At 30.4% G+C, this 18681-nt stretch overlaps 1 long non-coding RNA gene and 1 pseudogene across 1 annotated transcript; one reads left to right on the top strand and one right to left on the bottom strand.

Moving 5' to 3' along the window:
- The window catches only part of LOC128158612 (ryncolin-1-like), a 31152-nt pseudogene extending 17826 nt beyond the window's left edge, over positions 1 to 13326 (bottom strand).
- Positions 7940 to 9050, top strand: LOC128158620 (uncharacterized). The gene is made up of 3 exons (XR_008240018.1): positions 7940 to 8066; positions 8423 to 8475; positions 8972 to 9050. It is a non-coding gene; the product is annotated as an uncharacterized LOC128158620 (long non-coding RNA).
- Positions 13327 to 18681: the final 5355 nt, after the last annotated feature.

The following is an 18681-nucleotide window of genomic DNA, read 5'->3' on the forward strand; positions in this document are numbered from 1 at the left end:
ATTTGATACATACAAAGGCTAAAGGAGTGAAAGTTCTGTAAATCCATTTAACTTTTGTAACCATAATTTTATCAAATATTTTAGACGGAGAGAATAGTTTAGAGACCTGGTCGCAGTACCAGTGTTTCATGAACTGTGGCGATAATGAACAGTGTTCAAATTAAAAGCCCAATGGAAATATACAAACCAGGAGCTGAGCAAACATAAATGGATATAATGATAAAATATTATGATAAATGATATGAAGAACATTTGAATCGATTGTCACATCGTGTGTTTGTAAATAAACAAACACCACTATTTAATTAAATCAGAAAAGAAGTAAATGATCACATTTAAAACATCAACTATCATCGTCATAATAGTTTTATTTTTGCTTGCATTATGTTCAATCGGCTCTCTTAATCCGTGTAATTATCATCTCTTGATACATCTTTGACCTTTTCAAGAGAGACACTATAGTTAAATAGTTATACAGTCATATAATAGTTATATAGTCAAAAAGCCCCTGTGTTTGAAAACCTTTTTATAGGAGTGTAAATCGGAACAAGGAATGGTAAGTAAAATGGATCCTGTACTCAAAATTTTGTCCACATGTTCTTTTGTTGAGCCCTTTTTGTAACTAGATGATTTCATAGTTACATCACATAATGAGCATTGTTTTTCAAAAAATATCTTTAACAACTGTTCATATATACATTAAACTTTGAGCTCCTTTTGTTGCACAAAAAGTATCTAAACAAATGAGAATCAACAAATGTTGATAATAACCTTGTATATTAGAAATACTATAAACTATTTATTTTTTAGAATGATCAAAAATATCTCCTATGTGAAAATTAACTATGGCCCTTTATAATAAATCCTTTTTATTTAAAATTTTTATAATTTTTACTGTATATTACACTTCTTGAGGATGCTTCCAATCAAGTACATGTAACAGCTTTCTGCTTAATTGATTTTCGAAATTAATATATTTCTCTTTACATTCCTATGTAAAAATTCGACCCCCATGATAACCCAAACCCTATCCCAGGGAATCATGGTTTGAACGAACTAGAATGAGGGTGCTTACATACAAGTGACAGTTTTTCTGGCCAATTTTTTTATAAGAAGATTTAAAAAGTTTTTTCTCAATATATTCCTATGTAAAAATTCGCCCCAATGGTGGCGCCACCATACCTCTAAGGATCATGATTTGAATAAACTTGAATTTCCACTACCTAAGGATCCTTCCACACAAGTTTCAGCTTTTCTTGCCGATTACTTTATGAAAAAATTCACCCCCATTGTGGTCCCACAATATCCAATGGGGATCAAAATTTGAAAAAAAACCTCGAATCTCCATTCTCTGCTAATGCTTTCACACAATTTTAAGTTTTTCTGGCAGATTAATTTTTGAGAAGATTCATGAAGATTTTTCTTTGCTAATTCCTATGTAAAACTTTTAACCCCCCCCCCACCCCATTGTGGCCCCACCATACCTGCGAGGATCATGATTTGAACAATCTTGAATCTACACTACCTGAGAATACTTCCACACTTGTTAAGCTTTTCCGGCCAAATGGTTCTTAAGAATTTTTTATAAAAAAATTGTCTATTTATTTCAATGTTAAGAATCTGACCCCTTATTGTTGCCCCAGCCTACCCCTTTGGATCATGCTTTGAACAAACTTGAATCTACACTATTTTGACTATGCTTTCATATAACTTTTCTGGCCAATTGTTTGTTGAGAGGAAGATTTTGAAAGATGTTTCTCTATATATTCTTATATAAAAATTTGACCCCTGTTGAGGCCCCATTTAATGCCCAGGTATCATGTTTTGAACAAACCATAATCTACACAACCTGCGTAACTAAATACTCTGAAGATGCTTGCGTTTCTGATTAACAACATCTTTGTAGTTTTTAAAATAACCAGGTCTTCAAATAATATGTTGGAAATTCCATGGGTACCAATTGTGCGCATTTGTAAGCAGACCTGTCTATATTTATATTCATACCAATCATAATACACACCTACATGTATATAATTACATCTATCTAATTCTGGTGCCATTAAAAAAAGTAATTGAAAGGACATAATTAATTCATCGTTTCATATTGCATACATGTTGCTAAGTCTTTTGTTGTAAACAGATCATTGAAAGTACATTGCTAATTTGAGTCATTAAGCTAAAAGTGATTCTGGATTCTGAGATAAAAAAGATAAACTTTGTTACGCTAATGCCTGGTTACCAAAAGTAACGAAACTTAATAATTCATTAGTGTTCACACAATTATAGGCTTGTTTTTGCCATAAAGTCGGCTATCGAACCAGAATTATTCGATATATAGATACAGTACAGATGAACTATTTTCCTTAATTTTTAATTGATTTTGTCGATGGGCAATAATTATTTTGATGAACAACTGGATTGCTCTTGTTTAACATACTCATACATATGATAGTGTATTTTCTGAGAAAACATGACGTACTTTAAATACTTTTAATTAGACATATTGCCTTTACACTTATTTTCGCTAAAGCTAAAACTGATTTTTGGGACAAACAATATACGTTTGAATATATTTTGAGTAATCCAATCATTTAGAGTTTTTGTTCAGTTATTGTCTGTTAAGAAGTTAGTTTAAAAAAAAACGAAAAAATTAATGAATGGTTTGGTAAAAATATTATTATCAATTAATCTTTTGAAATCTTGTTATTTATTTGAATATTCTTTTTACAGGAATACTCTAAATCTAATCAAATGAATCGGTTCTTGACATAGAAAAATACAAGTATTTATTTATTTTAAATAATAAAATGAATACTTTCTCTGAATTGCATGCATTGATGTGACCAAGAGGTTTAACGAACTACACAAATAACTAACTAAGTAAACTTAGAAAATAAGTGCAGATATACCCCTTACCCCTCTTTTTGCATGTTCATTAACTATGAGGATAAAAAGAAAATATTAATATACGCACATTGAAAAAATAAAGAATTTTTTTTGAAAACTACATTTTTCCCTTTTTTTTACATTTCAACGTGTAATGAGCAATAAAACTTGTTTGGAACACTATAATCTACCGTTAATCTATTCAGCTTATTTACCTTAAACTATCAAAGTTCACCAAATTTGTTTGATTATAATGTACATATATAAAGATACAATTCTCATAACATCATAACAATAATTGGGAAGTTTCTTTACTAAACAAAGGGATTAAACGATAGATTAAAATGTTCCTGGAAAAGCTTATATCTTTATTTATCAGTTAAGTGTTAAGAGTGTTTTATTTTATAAATGGATAAAAGACAATTTCAAAATAATATCTTAAAGATGTCAACAGTTACATTCATACTTTCGATTTTTAGGACCAAAAAGATTTTGTCCTGCAAATGGCTTTATTTAATATCGAAAAATATGATCGTCCAAACAAAAATCAAATATTAATGCAATACCTGGAAAGATATGTTGACCATTGGTGCGATTCTGTGACTTGATTGGCTAAAGAGCGGATTGATATAAAGGTACCACAAGGCAATCTCCATGTTATTGTTTTCTCATACAGGATCAGGCAAAGTTTGCTTACAAAGAAGTTTCATTTCTAATCTGATCTGGTAAGTCCTATTTCTTTTAATGAAATGTAATGTACACGGCACCTGTTTCGGTAAGATCATATAAGCGTACTTCTATTCATAATTGTCTGAATTATGCTGATCTTCAGTCTAATGCAAAAAAACCGATTCCTTCTATAGTAAATAGGTCAATCAACAAATCAGACCGAGCATAATTAATTTGCATGCTTTGCTGATAAAAGGAAAAACAAATAATTATATGTGCTAATAAATATATATACCTTTTTCTATACTTTGTAATCTTTCTTTGATATCGTATTCAAAAATGTTTCATAAAAACAATGCCAATTTTTCTAATTATGCTTATAGCATGATACACAATAAAAAATAAATTTTAACAATTAAATTTTTGAAAGTAAATTAGTCTAGTCCGATTAAGTCGGAATTTTTTTTTACGGCAAATAATCATTATTTGGTCCATCATGGTTTTTAAACATAATTAAAGTGTGCTGATTCCAAAAAAATATGCTGGCCTTCATGAAAATGGCGTAAGGTAGCTCAAAATGGCGGACAATCAAATTTTATATTTTTTTTTCTAAAAATCTTTTTATTATTGACAAACAATACTGAAATGATCCAGCTTAGTATTTTATCATATCTTAAGTCTGCTTAGTTTGAAAAAAATTCCCAAAAAGCGTAAAGGACTATGTGCGGTATGGTCAACATTCTTGCGTATATCTGCCCCAGATTTCAACCAATTTTTAAATAGTATCGTATAAAAATGAAATCTTCAAAAATCATTGTAAAGAGGATGCCTATAACTTTAATCTTGATTTTAGTCATCATTGCTCACTCGCTGTTTATCTATGACGTCACTTAAATGTCCTAATTCCCACAAATTTGCAAACAAATGAAGATATTTTTATTATTGCTCTTTATTTTGCATTCGGAAGTATCGAGCGCAGGTCTGCTCAAGTGCGATTTTAACATATGTTTTTCTTCAGATAGTTATACATATTATACTAAAAAATTGTACTTGAGCAAGCCTGCGCTCGGTGTTTCCCAGTCGAAAAACCATCGGAAAACACCCATATTTTGCTACAAAACATCAATTTATCAAAATAATGCAATATTCATGACGTCATTTCTACATTATGACGTCATTGTGGTGATAACCTTTTACACCTTTATTTTCAATATGATTTTAACTATCTTTCACCTTATTGTAAAGCTCTTTCTAAAACTTTGATTTTGAGGGGGGGGGGGGGCAAACATTGCATAAAACCGCACTTAGTCCTTCGGTCAACATGCCGATTCAAAATGGCAGATACCGAGATTTTATAAATTTTTTCCTGAAAAAATTAAACTAGGGTGAACGCATAAAAAAACAATAAAAATTCGTCCAACAAAGTTATTTTTGCAAATTAATTATGGCGTGCTTAGTCTGAAAAAATATGCTTGCTATGACAAAAATGGCGCTTATTATGTCAAAATGGTCGACAGGCAAATTCTTTAATTCTCTTAAGTCTTAATCAAAGTACCGAAGAACTGACGGGAGTTGATTTTATTGATGTTTATTTATTTTAAAATATATGATGTCATTTTGCATGACAAGTACAGGTAGTTTCTAATCTGTATTTGAATTATGCACATTTTTATAATATGAATTTTCGGACTTTTTCGACAGACACAAGAATGTTGATAAAACCCCATATGAATTTAAAGATAGAATAAATTCAATCAAACTATGTATCAGTGATAGAAATATTTCTGGAAAATTTATGGATCCAAGCAACACTGAACCCTCGTCTCGTTCAACCAAACGCTCGGCTGTCGCCGATAATCTCCAACAAGCAAGAGAGACTCTCTGCTTGTCGGAGATTTACGGAGACAGCCGGGCGACGAGTTACACGAGATTATATTGAACTCTGGCGTGAGAATACACACAACTACAAAAAATATATAAATTATTCGCACCATTTAAAATCTGACTATTTTCAAGGTATTTATAAATAAGTTTCCTCGAAAAACAATGCTTTAGCATACATTTTTTCGAATTTATCAATTATTCTCAAGAACTAAATCTAGTCAGCGGCGATGATTTGTGCTTTGGTCCAAACACTGTTTTACTGTCGGTTTGTCAGAGTAACTGCATAAGAGAATTGATTAAAATCAACTCCCAAAAATTGAGGTTACAAACGATTATAAATTACTTCAGCACAGAATTTATCATAACTAAAGTGTACTGAGTCCAATAAAATATGTTGATCGCGATGAATAGATAAAAATAGTTGACAGCGAGATTTCATCATTTTTCGTCTCACAATCTCTTTAATGGAAAAAATAATAATACGCAATTACGAATTGGTCTAGCAAACATATTTCTCATAATTAGGTTGTGCCAAGTTTGATGAAATGTGTTGGTCTTCATGAAAATGACGTTTGTTTTGTCAAAATGGCAATTCCAATTTGTGTATACTAGCAGCCAAATTTCTTTAATCTCTATATAGACTACTAAAGGCCTCTTAAATGGGGAAAACTGTTTGAATATCATAATTTCAATACTGATGATGTAACTGACAATCAAATTTGAACACTTGTATTGATAGAAAAAAAATCCACCAGCTTTTTTTGGGAAGAAAATTTCCGTTTTCCCTTATTAAGCTTCAGTATATAATGATGTTTTTTATACATTCTATTTTTGAATGATAACATTGCGATTTAAAATTTGCAAATGTATTTACCCAGGAAGTAGGCACGTTTACATTCACACATTAAATTAAAACCTGTGGGGCAGTTGCAAGCTATCAAATCTAAGAAAACTTTAGGTATAAGATCAGAAGGTCGTTAGTTCCACCAACAAACAACCATCACTTAATTTTTTTTATCCCATCTCGGCTGGGCAAGGTAATATGGGCATGCTTATATATGCATGTCTCACTATCATTATCTTTGTGTGTGTTTGTTTCATATGTAACGTAAGGCAAATCCTAAGTTGGGACATATTCCCGGGCTTTGATTTTAGGAAGAAAGCAAATTAAACCGCGTCAGTGAGCAATGTGTCTTGTTTATCCATATAACTAAAGAACTTCTCCAACTCTTTGATTTTCTGGTCAGTTAATTCCCTTTTTCATACTTGTTTCTGTTCACTTATAATGTCGGTTTTCTCGATATGCTGTAGAAATAAGAAGTTGTCACACCATATCAGTGAATGAAATGAACCAAATGCTAATTCAAAGCTCTATAAAAGGGGAACATTTTCTCTTTAACAACATTGATAGGGATGTTTATCGGCTTTAAAGAGGTTCATACATACAACAGCAACGTTGTTGTGAGGATATGTTGCAAATTAACACTGGCATGGTCTAAAAAAGGCCTCAACTTTTCCTCTGAATATGGACACACATTAATATACTTACCTCAGCACATTTGGCCAAACACATGTTAACAATTTTGCAAGAGGTTCTTTTATCTTCAACGAAAACATAGACAGCTTGATTCCTTATACAATATATAAATAGTCCCCAGTTATGTTAAAATGAGTAAATTTCTTTGGGTTGCCCAAAACATAATGTGCGTACTTATTACTATTTATAAAGCTGGACGATATGTTGATCTCGGCTCATTTTGAATCAAGAGCTTTTCCAGTGTATATGATGATATATAAGTTAGATTTATTTGCTAGAACGGTACTAAAGGAAGAGACAGACATATGCTAGAATAGTTCTTAATGTCGTACACTGTTTCTAAGTACCTGATTGTATCTCCGTTTTCATATAAGACATCATATGAATCAATTCATTAGTGTTTGTCATTATTTTTTCCCATTGAAGGGACTTTAAGAGAAACATTTGAAGATTGGCTGTCTGCCATTTTGAATCGCCATTTTGACCTACATAACGCCGTTTTCATGAAGACCAGCATATTTTTTCAGACTCAGGATACTTTAATTATGATAAAAAACAATGCTGGACCAAATTAGTTGGCGTTGCCGTTATTTGCCGTTAAAACGTATTTCTAGAGCTCTTTTAAGAAATTAGGACTAGACTAAATCAAGAAATTTAAATGTGTGATAATTTTTACTTGAAGAAAGAAAAGAAGTATCCATTTAGGATGACCCCTCCATTCTTCCAGGGCAACCATAACCGTCAAATGTACTTAATGCTTCTGATGTCTGTCATCATCATGCAACTAGGGTTGGCAAATGAACGGCTCGGTCAAGAAACAAATGGTTTGTCAGAATGTGCCAATACAATTATTCAGATCAACATCTCATGTCGAAAAGAGAAGGCATCCATTCCAAATGCTCGCAACACGCTGCAAAACGACAGTTTATTAGAAAAAGAAGCTAAAAATACAACTCTCACCGAACATTTCCAAAAAACTGGCCAAAACAATCCAAAAAGTGTACTTGCTTCTTCGACTCTGAATGAGAATAAAACCTGCAATTTCATAGACGATGGACAGGCAGGAAATATTGTTGAGAAATGTAATGATGTAAGTGGACATGCCTCTAACTCTTCTGGGGATTCTTTTCCTTTTGAAAACGTGCTCTACGAAATTATGGTGTCCGTTGGACTTTTTCTTGTAGGGGGTACTGTTATGCTTTTAAATTTGGTAGTTATTGTTGTGATGTATTTGACGCCAAAATTACGAAGAAACACATACCTAAACCTTGTATTGTCACTTTCTGTGACCGATTGTCTTTTCGGGTTCAGTACACTCTTTAATGGGTTTCGAAAAAGTTTGGGAAATATTTTAGGAAATGGAGAGATTTGCTTTATATCAATTTTGATCACCTCTTCGCCATTAGCAGTGTCACTGTACCAGACTTTCCTCATTGGTTTTCATAGGTATCTTGTCATAACTGGATCTGCATGGGGCAAGAAATTATTTAAAAACAGACGTAAGTACATTTGGTATATAATTGGCTGGTCAATGGTAATTATTCCATTGTCATTTTTCTACAAAACTCTTAGCACTGAAATTGATGCAGAATGTTCGATAAACAAAGAAACACAGGCTCGGTACATAACAGTCTGCATTGTCATTGTTCCAGAGATCGTTTACATGGTATTAGTTGTAGTATTTTACTGCTTGGCTATGTGTAGTCTTAAAAGGCGATATCTGAACTCGTCGCCATCAAACGTGTCTACCAGCATTCTGAACAACAAACGTCAGAAATATTTGAAATCAATGAAGTCAGTCAGCATTCTACTTGCAGTGTTGTTAATTTTTTCTGGTCCACTTTTAGTCTACAATGTAGTTGACTTAGTTCAACCATTACCAAAATTAGTATTATACTTAACATTTGCATTAGCAAACATCAACTCACTCTTTAATCCATTAATTTATTTCATAAATATTGCTGAGTTTAAAACAGCACTGAAGCGTCTTTTCAGCAGGACACAGTCGTCTGAATCGTCAACAGCCAGTACGATGTAGATATCAGCAGAAAAGGAAGATGTCATTGGAACATTTGATGAAATCGAGATCTATTTTTAACGTTTCAGCAATTATTTAGAAATGAAATAAAATGATTTGTTAACCTTGTTGTTTCAAACAAACTAAATGTCGGACATGAAGACGAAAGTTGTTGAAATATGTTTCCATCAATATATCTGGTCGCCGAGACCAGATAAAGAAAACGAACGAGACACATGCACAAAAGTGATACATAAAGAGAAACAAATCATATCAATTTGCAAAAAGAGGCACTTTTGCTTTATTGGAACAACACTGGATTCATTCACAATTTTTAGCTGTTAGAAAAAGGATCGTTGCTTTCCTGCAAATTATTTATGTTTATCTTTGTGTTGATTGCATGATTTTCGCTTTGTAAATATTTTGCTTTTCCCTGATTAATTCTATTTGTAATGTCAATGTCTGTTTTGGTGTGTGAATTTTTTCTCTCCTTATGAAAAATAAACTTGACATCATTATGTCAAAACAAATGTCATTTGTTTTTACATTTTAAAAGCATTAATAATATTTGTTAATTAATGAATATATGGCAAGAACTGATTTTATAATATTAATGTGTGAACGTTCGATTCTCAACCACGCTAATTTGGTATTTGTTCCTGTTGCCCGTTTTTACCATATTTAAAAATTATTATGTGTAGTTAAATACCCATTAATTCGCCTCTCTCTTAAATCCATTAATTTATTTCGTTAATATTGCTGAGTTTAAAGCAGCACTTAAGCGTCTTTTCAGCAGGGCACAGTCGTCTGATTCGTCAACAGCCAGTACGATGTAGATATCAGCAGGAAATGAAGATGTCATTGGAACATTTGATGAAATCTATTTTTAACGTTTTCGCCTTTTGCTCAAAGATAGATTTGATATATATCGTGACGTATTAAGTTTAATTATGTACATCACTCAGCTGGCATTTGTAAATAAAATATATATGTTCATCATATTTAAAAAAAATATTATTTGAAAAAAACCCTCTTCTTTTACGCTTATTTGATTGAAATCTTAAACATAAATACATTAAATATACATACATAAGGATACATATAAAGATTTGTAATAGACAGTTCGATCATCAGGGTGTTTGCAAACATGTCAGTTTGGGAAACTAATTTATTAAATGCATTATGTTATATTTTTATAAAAAAAAAAAATAGTTCTGTTTTATCACTCTACCACGCTTTATTTGATCATTTAACCTTAATGATGTCTGTAAATGAGTATCTAACATCCGGCTGTACAGTATTTCCTGGGGTTAAAAACGATTGGAAAAAAAGATTTTTTGAATTAACGGAACAATATTTAACAGAGAATATTTCCTTAAAACTGTATTACATGATTGATATTCAGCGTTATATCTAAAACATTTATGATGTCATATATACTTCGTAGTCACATGACGTGCGTATTCTAACATTGCAAATGATAAACGTAAGGACGACGGACCTAATTCGCTTTGCGCAGATATATAAAACACATAAAAATAGTAATTGCTACGAACATCGAATTCTCAATTTTACATCACAATCATCAGAACTCAATAACAACTTGCTTATGACGCAATATTCAACTGTTCAACGTCATCAATTCACACGTTAATATTTTATGTTATTGGCAACCTTGCTATTATTTAACATGCTGAAATATTTTTTTCAACATTATCTAACTGACGGTAGTAAAATCTCTAGTTATTCCAAAAATCAACCATTTATTTATGTCTTTACCTACTCCTAAAGAGGTAATCACCACATTGAAAAAAGACATTTTTGAATTTTTTTGGAATGCCAAATGTGATAAAATAAAACGTGCAGTAGTTATTCAAGAATATCGAAAAGGTGGTTTAAAAATGTTGGATATTAACAAGTTTATTATGTCATTAAAATGTTCATGGATTAAAAGATTAATTGTTGGACATAGCTCATGGACTTCCATATTGAAGGCCATTAATGGTGAAGACTTTGTCAACTTGTTACTAGATTTTGGTGATGCATTTATTACTGAATGTGTTATTCCGAAAAATAATAATTTTTGGAAAGATGTATTCAAATCAATGCTCTATGTTATAAAATCTTTTGATGAAAATTTTTTTATTTATGCCTATTTGGTATAATAGTCATATTAGAGTTTGTATGAAAACATTGTTTATAAAAAGTTGGTACAAAAAAGGTGTAAAGGTCATCAATGACTTTCTAGATGATACTGGAAATTTTTTGTCACATGTAAGTTTTCAAAAAAATTTGATTTGCATATTTGTACAATGCAATACAACAGTATTGTTAGTCATATATCAACATATCTAAGATCCTCTCTTCCAGTACATATCAAATGTTTATTTAAGAGATCCTTTACTCCATATATTCCATTATATTACAAACCTTTTCTTTTGCAAGATAAATGTACAAAACCAATTTATAAACAGACGATTTTAAAATTCTGTAGTAAGTTTCATATCAACTAAATTTATTTATAATAGTCTAAATAGATTTTTAAACATAGTTTGATCTAGTCAACAAATCATTTACATTCCGATTTACATTCCGATCCGCATCAATACTTGTACCGAAAAAATATAGTAAATCCAACACTGTGCTTCAGTTTTGTAGTATTTTATTTAAAAAAAAATATGTATAACAAACTCTAATAGTTCTTTGCTTTCATAAAACAACTTCAAAATGATGTACAACGTACAAGTGCCCCCTAAGAAAGCAAATTCGATGACATGGTCATTTTTTGTATATGATATCAATCCATAATCATCATTTAGGTATCATATTTTAATTTGAATAGAAAATCTATTGCAGAATTCTTATGAAATTATTTCTTTTCTTACAAGAACGCGTTTCTCCAGTATGATCAATTAAAAAAGAAATGTAATACACACAATTTTTGAAATGATCCCTTTAAAAATCTAATTCGATATTCATGTTAATGTTTCATTGATTTTGAAAAACAAGAGTACTAAATGTAAATGCTATTCTGATTATTATAAAAATCCTTTAATTTTGTAGTTTAATGTTGCATTTTAAAAATTTACTCAACTTTTTAATGTCATGATATCCATCACTGATATGCCATAAAATATCTTAGATGTTAGCAAGTGCAGAATTATCGGAGGCGGCCATGCCTAGGTTATTTATTTTTTCTGAAATGTTCCGGATAAACGTTTTACGTATAATTTTAAGTTTTTTCTGCTCTCTGATTATAAATCTTCTTCTTCTTTTTTTTTTTTTTTTTTTTTAAATAGATATTTACTTAAACAGCTGATAAATTTCTTCAGCCACTAGTAAAACACGAGGAATAAATATTCGCGTATTATCTAGATTTTATTTTTTTTCTGAAGAAAGTCCTATTTTAAAGTCATCTGAGTAACTTAGGCCATTGCCCCGGGCCTTGTGTGTCTCCGCTAGGTAACGATGTCCATGAAATCTTCTGCAAAAAGCGATTTTAACGTCAGTTCACCTTGGCATAGTAGGTTTTATGGTGTTGTCTGGTACGCTTGTTAAAATCTGTCCCTAAATTCAAGGGTCGGGGATACACAAAATTAGCGGAAATCACCGATATCCTCTTAAAATTCCTTAAATATGTGAACAATCAAATAAGTGCAAGTTACAGTTGTTTGATTTCTCTGAAGAAATGTTCTCATTCGTTAGCTTATTTTATTTATATAGCTAATAATAAAAAGATAACGAGTTTTCATATAAATAACAATCTATTTCTTCCGTAGCCAAACCATAAAAGACAAAACTGACTTACATTTTTCAAAGAACACAATATCCAATTAAGCTTGTATTTTGACATTAGAGTAAGATCCAGTCATCTCCGGATGCATTTTTTTTTTCGGAAAGAAACAAACTTCATCTACAGTACATCTGATATATTACTTTTTTGACAAACAAAGAAAAAACATTAATGGATTGATACTGTATGAAATGCCATGATATACATGTAATGTACCAGCAACTTTAAGAGCGTATATCCTAACATGATTCACGTTTAATTTATTTCAATACATTCCCTACCCCCCCCCCCCCCCCCATATGGTCATTTTAATGAATGTTCAAAGATTTGAATGAAAGGTACAAAGATGACAAATGAAATATATCTTTGATAGAATGAAATTATCATTAATAAAAAATAATTCCCTTTCTATCTCACTTTTTTTATTATTCGAGAAATCACCCATAACGAACCCTTTACGGATGGATGCGGGGTTTTGCCTGATGAATGGATCACTGTAACATAGAGATGGAGGACTGCGTACAGAACTATCCACGACATGTTACCTTCTGTGATTACAGTACGCTGTACTAATGGCTTTCTGAACATCGATAACGTCAAAATATATGGCCTCCTCATTCAAATCAACCATTAAACTGAAACATTATCTATGAAAGATAGAACGGCGATATGTTTTTTTTTTATATTCTTTTTCATACACTTTATACCATGTTGCGTTTTTATCAAATCTTATATTTAGGAAACTGTTCAATACAAAATATGAAATTTTATTGCATTCATAATATGCAACGCTTGCAAAAAAGCTTTCAAGAAACTCACTAAATTATTTTTCTACTTGACATATATTATCCTTTTTATAATGTATGGATGATATCAAGCATCAGGCAAATTGAGTTTTATTAAAATTACGATGATTCTTTTCACTATTACTAGTAATCCAACCCCTCCCGTAAAAAACAAACAAAGTGAAACAAAACCCCAATTCTCTAGGTGTAAACATGTAAATGATTCTGTATATTTCATTTATAACACACAAATTACTTTGTATTCATCCAGATGATATCTTCATCATATACTAGAAAAAAAAACTATGTACTTTTTTTCTACACAATCACCATACACACCACTAAGACAGGATTTCAAGTTATTTTTTCACTTTAGATACATAAAAAGATATTTGAGTTTTTTACATATATTTGTCTAATTTGTCTTAGGGCTACATTTGCTTGACCTTCATATCGGCCAAGTTATCACTAATTTTCTGGTTATCGATTTCTCAAAAAAATATCTCGCTACTTTTTTTTATCAGTGCTGACAAAACAGGATACACCACTATCGTTGTTTGTATAGCTCGTAATATAAATTGTTTTTTAGAAGAACTTGGATTAAATTCGGCAAGTGGCAATCGAACTTATAGGCCTACTTATAGCTCGCTTTGGAAGGATTCTAGTCTTTAAAATCATGTCAGTTTTAAAATATTTTCAATATTTCCAACAACAAAAATGAGTTTGAAATTACTTGTATTGCATACCAATGCTACATAAAAAGCATTACAAACAAAGATATATAAAGGCTTCCTGTAAATGTCTAAAAACACCCTTTCTTTACTTTTTTTTTGTTTTTCATAATTCTATGCGATCTATTGTATTAATTTGTGATAAACCTCAAATATTGTGTTTGACGACTTTTTTTCCAATTAAAGGGACACGGTCATGATTTTAGTAAATCTTTATTTCCTGTTTTTAATATTTACAATGCTTGAAAAATACATTTCCTCTGCTAAAATGAATTTAAGAGTCAGTCGTATAGTTATGAGCAAGATACAGGGCTACCATTCTTTGTCATGTAAACAAAGAACGTGTCCTGTTTTTGTTCATATTATTTCAATATATAATTTAAAAAAAATTCAAGCTGATTTGTCAATCTTCTTATTCACTTTAAGCATAAATAAACAGTTCCTAAAGTTTAACAAATTTATTTCATGCCTACAACTTGAATTTTCGCTTTAACATTTAAAATGTAAACAAAAGTTTTGTTTACATGTTAAAGAATTGTAAGCTCTGTAACTTGCTTATGACTCGACGAATAACACTAGTCTTAAATTTTGGCTGCCTATTAAAATTGCCTTCCTGAAGCACTGTAAACATTAAAATCGGAAAAATGATCTCTGACCGAATCGTGACCATGCCCCTTTATTAGTATCAACAGAATAATGAGGAGTCCATATTATATATATTTTGTATAATTTATAGTTTCAAATTACATACCAATACAATTCAATGTTTCTAAGTCTAATGTCGTAAACATATCATTGAAAGTACATCGCTAATTTAAGTCATTAAGCTAAAAGTGCTTCTGGATTCTCAGATATAAAAATAAAGTAAAATAGAATGACACAAAACATTCATAATTGCCAGTAAATTCAATTCTTTCCTATGCAGTTCTATTTTAATGAATGTTTTTTAATGCTAATGATAAGGTTGAAAGACGAAGATATGAAACTAAATAGTTCATCAGTCTTCTCAAAATTATAGGTTTGTATGTCGAAATGAAAGGATATGGATTTAAAAGAGGAATCGACTTTAATTTTGTCGCTCACAAATATATGTCACATTTTTACGTCAGGGAAACAGAAGATCAAGATGCAGGCAATTTTATAGCTAAAGCAAAGGTAAGTAGTATTAAGCAATTGTTTTCATTTACTTGCATTTAAAAGTTCATCATATAATTCCCTGTGGTAACGGAGTCAACCTACCGGGAAAATTCGGGTGGAAAGACGATTTTCGATCGACGGACATCATTGTGTTTTTTTTTTTAAAAGAGCCCCTGTATTTTGATGATAAAAGCATAGTAAAGAAAATGCCAGTGACCCAAATGCAGTAGATGAATCACACATTTATTGAATATTTCAGAAAACTAACGTTGGGTAGGTTAGACCTCTCTACATGCCCAATATATATTGAACATAATTTTCCCGAAAGAGCTCTACTCACCAGCTAACGGGTTTTAGTTGATTTTGGCAAATAATTTCTAAAAAGGGAAAGCTTAAAATATTTGTTGATCTGAAGATATCTTAAGCTATAAAAAGTTTAAAAGTGAAAGTAGCAAAGAAACTGGAGCAAAGCTTATTGCAGAGCATCGAGTAAGTCTTTCATTTGCACACATTATTAATTCTATATGCTTTTATCATACAAAAATTGCTTGAATGTTCAGTAAGTCGTCTAATTTAAGTTATAGCCTTATTCAATGCTAATTAAAACCTTTTTTAAACAAGATTATAGAAAGACATTAACTGCTGGATGCAGTTGATCAACTATGACACACTCAGTGACATATGTCTCCCTAAATTGTTAAATGTGAGTTCATATATTATGGAATTTCAATTCAACCAAAAATCAATTTGATTTAATTTTATTAGAATAATTATGCATGCAAAAAATCAACATGTTTTTTTAACTATATCATAATATGCTGCGATGATATTTTAAATTATGTAACTCATTTTGATGTGCACATGTTTGTATTCAGCGATGCATACGTGAAGACTCAAAACATATATTTCACATTTTGCCGTGTAGAAAAATACAAGTTGTTATCTATTCCAAATTATAAAATTTCACTGTCCTGCCTTACATGTATTGATGGGACCAAGAAGTTAAATGAACTACACCAATAGCCCAAACGGAAGAGAAATTTTTTTTTCATGTTTCTTCGTGTGCAATTTTTAAATCCAAATTGAATTTTAAAAAAATAAAACTTTTTAGATATTTTTTTATCAGTGTGTTTAAACCGTAAATTCCTACATGTGTCTATGCCTTATTAGTTAAGTAGTGCATTTGTTGACAATTTCATTTTAAAAAAAACCCCGGAAAGCATTAAACTTAGGCTTCCACTGACTGAATAATTTGATTTAGACAAAAGACAACTAATGTAAGACAACAACTGAAATTAGAGTTTAAAGAATCGCTAATGTTTCATATGTAACGTCGCAGTTAAGATTGATATTTAAGTAAAAAGTATTTTGTAGTTTTTGCACTTTATATTAATAAATTATATATTGGCCATATTTATCCGTTATTTACAGCAAAGATATAAATTACATCTTAAAGTTGCTTTGTTTAAACATTAATATTCAATAGTTAAATTCATTTCAATAAAATTCAGGTTAAAAAATTTAAGTTGCTTTTTATCATTCAAGTATATTGTGTGTGACAGAAAAATTTCCCATTGAAGGATAAAATATTTTTTTGTTTTTTTTTCAATTGAAATGAGAGTAAATTTAACTGAAAGGTGATTAAATGGCAAAGCTAAGTCATTCTGTCACCTTTCCAGACCTTTCAGTTAACATTCAGCTGATTGAATGGCAAAATGTCATCCTGTGTTTGTTTTTTGTTTTTGTTTTTTGTTTAGTTTTGTTGTCACATATACAAAATAAACGTAATATAACAGTCACTAAAACTATATACTAATTCAAACTGTATCATATTAAAAGTTTTTTGACATCTTCATAGTTTTTCTCTTTTTTTGAAAAATGTGAGCAATGTTATTGTACTAAATCCAAAGATCCATACTTGTATAATAATTTAAATCAAATACATTTCATCTTAAATGATCATTGATGTGCACAAAACTATAACCGGGAATTTATCATGCTTTGTAAAAAAAAAAAGAAACCGGACATGAAAGCCACTTGGTCTACTTTTAATTTAAAAAAAGTTATGTTTCATACACCGGATGTAGCGTACATGCATTTGCAAGATTTAAAAAAAGTGATTTGTTTATTTATTGGGCATATAAAAACGCATGTACATTCACTATAAAGATATAGAGCAAATATCAATAATTCGCACTTAAAAGAAAATTGTTGAAAAACTACATTTGACATTTTTCTTACATTTTAACGTGTAATTAGCAATATAATTTTTACCGTTATTTCTTAGAAGCACTTTTTTCTACCGTATATTAATTAAACATACATACCCCATGATATAAAACTTCACAAAATTTGCACTTTGCTGGATATAACGTACTAATACAAAGATACAATTATGATAAAATCGTAGATAAAAAATCAGAAAGTTTCTCTACTGAACAAAGAGAACATATGCTACAAAAATAAAACGTTCTTGAGAAAGCTAATATTTTTTCATCAGTAAATTGTTTAGTTTGTTTTATATCGTAAATGGTATAAATAAAATCTTAAAATAATATCTTAAAAATGTAAACAGTTATATTCTTGATTTTGAATTTTAGAACAAAAAATGTTTATCCTGTAAATAATTTTATTTAAAAGCAAAGCAAACAAGACATTGAAGCAATACCTGCAAAGATATGTTCACCAAATCTCCATGTTATTGTTTTCTCATACACGATCAGGCAAAGTATGCTGACAAACCGGTTTTATAACTAATCTGATATGGTAAGTCGTATTTACGACAATTTTCTTTAAAGCTTGCTTTTATTTTTCTTAGCTGATCAAAAGAAGGTACACTGTATTTGCTATCAAATAATCTATTTGATACATTAATCTATGAAAATCTTTCTTTTGGTGAAATGTACTGCATATGACACCTGTTTCAATAAGACTATATTAGCGTACTTCATTTCGTATGTTTGTGAATTATGTTGATTCTTTGTTTACTGGGGGAAACCAGTTACTTCTTTAGTAAGTAAGTCAATCAACAAATCCGACCAAGCATAATTAAATTGCATGCTTTTCTAATAATTTTTGAAATTAAGGAGAAAAAAAATAATTATATTTCCTTTAAACAAATATACTTTTTCCTTTACTCTGTGATATTTCTCTGATATTAAATTCAAAACTGTTTCAGAAAAAACAATGTTAATTTTCCTGAATATGCTTATTGATGATACACAACAAGCATAAAATTTAGC

Source organism: Crassostrea angulata, chromosome 8 (assembly GCF_025612915.1).
Source record: "Crassostrea angulata isolate pt1a10 chromosome 8, ASM2561291v2, whole genome shotgun sequence".
NCBI lineage: Eukaryota > Metazoa > Mollusca > Bivalvia > Ostreida > Ostreidae > Magallana > Magallana angulata.